The sequence below is a fragment of the Chiloscyllium plagiosum genome, unplaced genomic scaffold (genome assembly GCF_037043375.1).
Source record: "Chiloscyllium plagiosum isolate Xiang-an unplaced genomic scaffold, Cpla_swu_hap1 HiC_scaffold_22, whole genome shotgun sequence".
Taxonomy (NCBI): domain Eukaryota; kingdom Metazoa; phylum Chordata; class Chondrichthyes; order Orectolobiformes; family Hemiscylliidae; genus Chiloscyllium; species Chiloscyllium plagiosum.
Window position 1 is genome coordinate 79902472 of NW_028270160.1, and position 9052 is coordinate 79911523.

General features: G+C 44.6%; 2 non-coding genes across 2 annotated transcripts; both read right to left on the bottom strand.

Moving 5' to 3' along the window:
• Nucleotides 1–979: 979 nt before the first annotated feature.
• trnar-ucg (transfer RNA arginine (anticodon UCG)) lies at nucleotides 980–1052 on the bottom strand. Its single transcript has one exon. It is a non-coding gene; the product is annotated as a tRNA-Arg (tRNA).
• A 3866-nt stretch (nucleotides 1053–4918) lies between these two features.
• On the bottom strand, nucleotides 4919–5000 carry trnas-aga (transfer RNA serine (anticodon AGA)). The gene has a single exon. It is a non-coding gene; the product is annotated as a tRNA-Ser (tRNA).
• Between the last annotated feature and the right edge of the window lie 4052 nt (nucleotides 5001–9052).

Consider the following 9052-nt stretch of genomic DNA (forward strand, 5'->3'; position numbering starts at 1 on the left):
ACCCCAGAGATGGAGGAGGTGAGTTACTTTCCTTCACTCTTCAACTCCTCGGCATGGAGGTACAAACATGAAACCGCTAGAGATGGAGTTCTTGAATTGGGAACCAGAGACACTGAAGAAACTAGGCAAAAGTGAGGACTGCAGATGCTGGAAACCTGACTTTAGATCAGAGTGATGCTGGAAAAGCACAGCTGGTCAGGCTGCATCCGAGGAGCAGGAGAATCGACGTTTCTGTTGCCAGTCATGCTCCGCTGCACAAACAATTTTCGTTTTTGGCTCAGATTTCCAGCACCTGCAGCTATATGTTTTATGTTAACCTTCATAATGTTTTGGACAAAACCAATGACCTGCCACCATCGGAAAATCCGCAGAACTACTGGCACACCGATATGTTTGCTGAACAATACAACCATTCCATGAGCGGGAATACGATCCGGGCCACGGTGCTGAGAATACAGAATCCTCACAAATAAATAACAAGACAAGGCGATAGATACTATCGTATTTGGTGTAAATAAAACACCCTGTCTGAACAGTTTCGTTGCAGAATTTTTTCAAATTGTCTTCGAAGATTTACAAAGTGGGAAAAGGCCATTCCGCCCGTGTGCATTGCGGCTAATTAGAGAGCCATCTATTCTCGTCGCTGTTTCGAACTTTGGCCCAAAGTCTCGTGTGTTCTAATGTTTCCAGGTCAAATGTCAATGAGGTTATCCTATGTTCTTACATGGCACAATAATGGGACAGAAGTATAACGAATTGTAACTCTTTTGAGGAACTCATGCTCATTTTCACCCATAGAGGGAGACACACCAGAAGATACCGCCAAACTGACGGAGGTGTCCGTTGTGGAGAGCTGGAATTTGAAACGGACAATAGGACAAATGCAAGCTTTACATGCGGAAGCACAGAGGAGATGTCCCGAGAGAACTTTACAGGGGAGCGTCAACGTATACCACGGTTAAAGCAAAACATTCCCCCTCGAGCCAGGTAGGACTCGAATCTACAATCTTCTGATCCGAAGTCAGACGCGTTATCCATTACGCCACTGGCCCAAGAGACAAGCCTGCACTTGGCAGAATGTCGATATGTAATGCCATGGACTTTCACGGAATCAGAATTAAAAAGGTGAACAAGCAGCGAAGATAATCACCAACATTGCTTCACTTCGAAGTTTCCAATTTGCGAAGCAGTGCCTTTCACTGGCAAAGGAGAAACATTTGTCCTCAGCTGCCTGCTTCAGGGTCGCCTCTTTCTCTGCTGGAAGTTTCCATCGTTTTATTCGCAGTCACGACGCGATTTCATGATCCACTCCAGTGAAAAAGTGTCATGGTGTCGTCCAAACAAGACCCTGCAGAAACTCGGCGAGAGACCTCCGGTCATTTCGAGCTCAGGATGTGGAATTAGACGAGATGCGTGACACCTTTTATTGGCGCCGACACTTCACTGAAATTAGCGGCTCAAAACGAGCCTTGTTGCATCAACTTGATTTGTACCTTCCTGTCGTGCTTTTGCTAAACAACATCAGATAGATCCCATCCGGCCCAGCTGACTTATCTATTTTCACACTCTGCAGTATGTTGTGGTTCTGTTCGCCGAGCTGGAAGTTTTTGTTGCAAACGTTTCGTCCCCTGGCTAGGGGACATCATCAGTGCTTGGGAGCCTCCTGCGAAGCGCTTCTTTGATGTTTCCTTCGGTGTTTATAGTGGTCTGTCCCTGCCGCTTCCGGTTGTCAGTTTCAGCTGTCCGCTGTAGTGGTTGGTATATTGGGTCCAGGTCGATGTGTTTGTTGATGGAGTTTGTGGATGAATGCCATGCCTCTAGGAATTCCCTGGCTGTTCTATGTCTGGCTTGCCCTATGATAGTAGTGTTGTCCCAGTTCAATTCATGTTGCTTGTTGTCTGCGTGTGTGGCTACTAAGGATAGCTGGTCGTTTCGTTTGGTGGCTAGTTGATGTTCATGCATGCGGATTGTTAGCTGTCTGCCTGTTTGTCCTATATAGTGTTTTGTGCAGTCCTTGCATGGTATTTTGTACACTACATTAGTTTTGCTCATGTTGGGTATCGGGTCTTAAACTACTGGACTTGTGCCTCACAACACACTTCACATTCAACAACCAGATATACGAACAAATCAACGGAACACCCATGGGATCACCAATCTCGGGACTCATGCAAAGGTGAGAACAAACAGTCCTACCACAAATTCAACCTAAACTCTGGGTCAGATATGTCGATGACACGTTTGTAATCATTAAAAACACGGAAATAGAAAAAAACACACCGGATCATCAACGCCACACTCACAGGAATCCGATTCACGAGAGAAGAAGAAAAGGATAGCCAACTCCCATTCCGAGACGTGATGGTACAGAGAACACCGAATGGAGAATCCCGTACAAGGGTATACAGGAAAGCCACACACACAGACGAAGTCCTAAACTATGAAAGTAACCACCCCAACACACACAAACGAAGCTGCATCAGGACACTATTCAAAAGGGCCACAACACACTGCTGTACATCAGAACTGCAAAAAGAAGAAGAGGAACACCTATACAAGGTATTCGCCAAAAACGGATACCCGCGCAACTTCATCAACAGATGCCGAAGAGAATGACCACGGAACGAGGACAAACCACAACCAAAAGGACTAGCCACACTACCATACATCAGGAACATCTCAGAACTGACAGCCAGACTACTGCGACCCCAAGGACTCATAACGGCACACAAACCAACAGCCACGCACAGACAAACAACTCACCAGAACGAAGGACCCGATATCCAACATGAGCAAAACTAATGTAGTGTACAAAATACCATGCAAGGACTGCACAAAACACTATATAGGACAAACATGAAGACAGCTAACAATCCGCATACATGAACATCGACTAGCCACGAAACGACACAACCAGCTATCCTTAGTAGCCACACATGCAGGCAACCAGCAACATGAATTCGACTGGGACAACACTACTATCATAGGGCAAGCCAGACAGAGAACAGCCAGGGAATTCCGAGAGGCATGGCATTCATCCACAAACTCCATCAACAAACACATCGACCTGGACCCAATATACCAACCACTACAGCGGACAGCTGAAACTGACAACCGGAAGCGGCAGGGACAGACCACTATAAACACCGAAGGAAACATCAAAGAAGCGCTTCGCAGGAGGTTCCCAAGCACTGATGATGTCGCCTAGCCAGGGGGACGAAACGTTTGCAACAATAATTTCCAGCTCGGCGAACAGAACCACAACAACGAGCACCCGAGCTATAAATCTTCGCACAAACTTTGAACTCTGCAGTATTTCGAATATCTCTTCCTTGTGAACCTCAATCTCTTCTAGTCTAGACGCAAGTATCTCTATACCTTCCTCGCCAACATTTTCATTTTCAATAGCGAATACTGTCAAAAAATATTTATTTAGTGCTTCCCCTATCTCCTCTGACTCCACGCACAACTTCCCATTATTATCCTTGATTGTCCCAAATTTAACTCTCGTCATTCTTTTATTCCTGACATACCTATGGAAAGCCTTAGGGTTAACCCTGATCCTATCTGCCAACAACTTCTCATGTCTCCTCCTGGCTCTTCTCAGCTCTCTTTATAGGTCTTTCCTGATATCGTTGGAACCATCGAGCGCTCTAACTGAGTTTTCACATTTTATCCTAACATAAGACTTCTTGGTCTTCTTGACCAGGGATTCCACTTCCTTAGTAAACCACGGCTCACGCGTTCTATATCTTCCTCCCTGCCTGACAGGTACATACTTATCTAGGACACACAGGAGCTTTTCCTTGAATAAGCTCCACATTTTAATGTGCTCATCCCCTGCAGTTTCCGACCACATTCTACGCTTCCTAAATCTTACCTCGATACATCGTAATTTCCCTTCCACCAGCTGAACCTCTTGCTCCGTGTAGTACACCTATCCCTTTCAATCACGAAAGTAAACCTGAGAGAATTGGGATCACTGTCTCCAAAGTGCTCACCTACTTCCGAATCTAAAACCTGGCCAGGCTCGTTACCCAGTACTAAATCGAAAGTGGCTTCGTCCCTTGAAGGCATGTCTACATACTGAGTCAGGAGGCCTCCTGCACACACTGGGCAAAAACTAACCCATCTATAGTACTCGTACTGTCGTGATCCCAGTCAGTATTTGGATTTTTTCTTGAGTGTTCCAGAGTTTTTCATTGTCCCAGAGTCCAGATGAAGTTTGCATTCCTCACGTACGTGAGCGAGAATTCTTTCAATGTCTCAGATCAGTTCCTGTCCCGATAACATCAGAGTCAATGTCCCGTCCTCTACTCGGTCCGACAGTTCACACTTCATCATCCTCCTCTGATTCCATTTCCCAAAGAGTTTCTCAAGATTTCCAAAGCTGGAGCCTAAATTATATGGTTTGCTTCTTAAACATTTTTCCAACTGCCAACTGAAAATATTTTCACAGTATCTCTTCACAATCCTCTGGCTTGCACCATGTCCAGGGATGAGAAGTCCCGTTTGGTGGAGAGATTCCCGAGGCTGGTGAGTTTCACTTTGGAACAAAGATGGTTAAGTGGCAATTTCCTGCGGTTGTTTGTAATGACCGGAGAGGGAGCGGTGGGTAATGAGCACTTTGAAGAGCAGGGGGAAGTGTTGCCACTGACCCGAGTCAGAGAACAGAGGACATGGATTAAAGGAATCTAATGAAAAGCAGCACTTCTGCTTAGGACGTTCAATAAAAACTGCAGAAACCCGATGTGTCGAGCAATGTATCTGGGAAGAGAAACAGAGATAATGATTTAAATATGGAACGTTTCTGATGAAGAACTCGAGTTTCCCAAGTCTAATCAAATTACTGGGCTGGTTTGCAAAATAGGTTTTCTGAACTTTGAGTGAAAATTATTTCAGCAGGAAAGTATTCGTACATAGTCAGCAGGATTCGAACCTACGTGGGGAAACCCCAATGGATTTCTAATCCATCGCCTTAACCACTCGGCCATGACTACAGACAGCGCAGTTGGGTTGAGAATTGACTAAATCAGCCGTGATCTCATTGAAAGCTCTGGCTGACTGATGAACGAAATGCTTCCATCTCCTTTCATACCTTTGCTGTCATTTGTAAGGTGCGAGACACCAATGTAAAAGAAGAAAAGCACAAAGGTAGGAAAAGATATTTGCAGCCAAACTGAGTCAAAATTATTTATTGAAAGGAAAATCACACTTGGCAATTTGCTAGATCTCTTTCCGAACATGACCAGCAGAGGTAAGCAAGGGAGCTATTGGTCTGAGTATTCTTGGACCTGAAGCAAACAAATAGTGACATATTCATTTCTTTTTCTGGCGAACGAAATGTTCTTTCCTGATGGTTACAATGAAAGAGATGGTTCCCAATAAAAGACAAACATTAAGTCGCAGCTCGATATATTTCAATGTGACACGATTCTTTTTCAGTCCCTAATTACCCCAGAGATGGAGGGGGTGAGTTACTTTTCTTCACGCTTCAAATCCTCAGCGTGGAGGTACAGACATGAAACCGCTAGAGATGGAGTTCTTGCATAGGGAACCAGCGACACTGAAGGAACGATGTAAAAGTGAGGACTACAGATGCTGGAACCTGATTTTAGATCAGAGTGATGCTGGAAAAGCACAGCAGGTCAGGCAGCATCCGAGGAGCAGGAAAGTCGACGTTTCTGTTGCCAGTCTTGCTGCGTTCCGCAAACAATTTTCGTTTTTGGCTCAGATTTCCAGAAACTGCAGCTATTTGTTTTATGTTAACCTTCATAATGTTTTGGACAAAACCAATGACCTGCCAGCATCGGAAAATCGGCAGAAGTACTGGTACACCGATACGTTTGCTGAACAATACAGCCATTCCATGAGCGGGAATACGATCCGGGCCACGGTGCTGAGAGTACCGAATCCTCACAAGTAAATCCTCACACGAACATTTTCGTTGCAGATTATTTCCAACTTGTCTTCGAAGATTTACAAAGTGGGGAAAGGCCATTCCACCCATTGTGCATTGCGGCTAATCAGAGAGCCATCTATTCTAGTCGCAGTTTCCAACTTTGGCCCAAAGTTTGGTCATGGTGTCATGCAGAAACTCAGCGAGTTCACTCAGACATTTTTGTGTGTGCAGAATGATTTGCCACATTTAAGGCAAATTCAATGGCATCCCGAATGGGTATATACACAGGAAGCGTTCGGAGAGATAAGGAACACATTTTGGCAAATATGCTTCAATTAATTTCGGTTATCTGTTCAGCAGGGACAGGTTCGATAGTAGGGTATTTTTCCGTGCTCGGCATCGTTGATGTGCTCCCGCAGCTGACACCAGTTTTAATGGACCATTTGCAAAAAAATGCACTCTGTTTGTTAGGCAGTAAGCGCGTTTGCCTTTCTTTCTGGAGGGTGGATGGGACGAGTTGACCCAGCGATGAGGGTCTTTCCGGACTTTTGCTGCCAATGACCATTCGTTTGGCACCTTCCCAACTTTGCCATCAAAGAGTTTGGCTGAAGAATAATACCGCACGGATAATGTTACCCCCCTCAGCTCTCCAACGAATCCAGAAACTGACAGCTCTTCATGTGGAACAGAAGCAAAACAGAAAGGGTGGACCATTGCCAGGCACACCGAAGCATGCATGCTGCCTTTGTTGCAGTGCAAGCCGATTATGTCATGAACTGCTCAGAGAAACGGCAGCGAGGCAATTCAGGACCTACTGGAGATTTAGTGCATTGCCAAGTCACAGGAAGTGCTCAACAAACATAAAACAAAACGGAACAGCAATAATCCATGAAAAATGAAGTTTACCAATTGCACTCGTGATGAAATTGGGTCAACAATGCGCTGATGACTAAATCTGATCGAGAGGACCAATCACCAGCCCCCTTCACCAGGACAGTAATGAAGGAAATGCGAGAAATACAAAAAACATTTCTCATCGCGATTGCCAACCTTTTCGCCACTGCAACAACAAAAACGGCGAGCAGATACAATGCAGAATCTGGTTTCGTATCAGCAATGAAATAGTAATATCCATTCACGTTCAGTGAAAACGGTGAACAAAGGAAATTGTCTGAAATATGAATACCCAGCGCAGGCTGCTTGGTTCCCTGATTATACTGCTGCACAGACTTTCATATTTAAAGGTACCTTTCAAAGGGAGTGTTTGTGGCTGTTCATATGACAATGGAAATTGTTGCCCTCGCTCTCACTGCCGTTATTGATCGTGTTGGGTTTGGCATCCTCACCTTGCACGCGGGAGTTCAGTGTACAATTCTCTGCTGTGAAAAATCGGAGTGCTTTGGAGCAGAAAGATGCGAAGCTCGTGTGCTTCATTGCGATGTTGTTGGAATGTTTTGCGGTGCTGGGAAGTGGGATCCTCACAGTTCTGGGTAACATCCTCAGGGTTGCAGAGCCTGTTGTGAAGCCTACTGTCATGTGGCGGTTGGAATTGATTTAGTTTCAGTGCCGCTGGGTCCAGTTGTTAGTGTTGCAGATTGGATCCTGATCAATGTGTTTATTGATGGAATCCATGGATGGGTGCCCTGCTTCTAGAAAATCTCTGGCTGCCTTTTGATTGCCATGTTCTATTACTGTTGTGCTGCTCTCGAGAATGCTTTCTGTCTGTACGTATAGCTACTCGGGACAGCTGGCCGTGCCAATTAGTGACGGCCACACAAATTCTTTGCCAAGAATATGTATCCCACAACTGCATTCCCAGATGTCTGGCACACTAAATTGTCAACTAGGATATGCCATAAAGCAATTGAAACACCTTGCTTCCCTTTAATAAAATACATTTCTGGAAACTGATAGCCAGACTCCTCTGAACACACGGATTTACGACAGCACATAAACCAATAGCCTCGCTGAGGGAAAGCTCACCAGAAAACAATATCCAATGCCCATCTTGAGCAGGACAAATGTGGTTGTCAAGACTCCACGCAGGGACTGCACGAAACACTATATTCGAGAAACAGTCAGACAAATAGCGAGCTGCAATCATGAACTTCAGCCAGCCCGTATACGCCACGGGCAGATGGTCTTGTAGTTGTATGTAGGGCATTGATTGTTTCTGATACAGGGGCTTGGACCGTCTGCAGCACTGGTTAATTCCTTGTGTTGTAACTACTGTTGGAACATATGTAAAACTCGATTGCTCATTGAGATGTACATCCAAAATATTAGCCGAGAGAAGTATTTTGGTGGTTTTTCTGGTGCTGTTCCTGTCATGCCCTCTGGAACTGGACTTATTGTGTGCTTCCTGACGATTCGGTACATGCTTCCGTGATCGTACTTTGGCCAGAAACCTGCGTTTTAGCTTCAATAACGTGCGTTTGCAAACCTGGTACACCTCCCTGTATTTTGTTATCTCTTATTGTGTGCAATTGCAACCCGGCAAATTATTAATTTACATTGGAAGGTGACAAACGGAGGCGTGAGAAATGCCAAGATATTAGTGACATTTATCAATTGGTTGCATATTACTTTGATTCAGGAGATAAGGATGTAAAACGTGTTTGTGTAGAAATGAGGACCAGTGAGGAAAGAAGTCATCCGCAGGTGCAGTTTACAAGTGCACACGCAGTAACCACTACGTACAAGAAAAAAATACTACATGTGAGTGATAAAAGATGGCAATAGTTACGGGTGATCTTAGTTTCCCATCTCCCACTCACGGTTCAATGGTAAAAAAAAAAGTTTGGATGACAATAATCAATAAATCATATCTGTCCCAGAGAACAACGCGAGCCATATTTTGGTCATCGATCAGTTTACAGCTGACTTTGTATCTGTCTTTTCTTGAAAACCATCTCCTTTGTTGTGACCATCAGGAAAAATATTATTTTGACATAAATAAAATGAAGATTATGTCACTACTCTGTTTGTTTCATGCCCAAGTACAATCGGACGACCTTGATCAACTCTGCTAGTCATGCTAACAAAGAAATCTGGAAACATGCCAAGTGTGATTTTTCGCTCAATAAATAATTTTGATTCGGTTTGCTTGAAACCACCTCTCCCTAAAGTTGTGCTTTCCTCTTTTAAAAT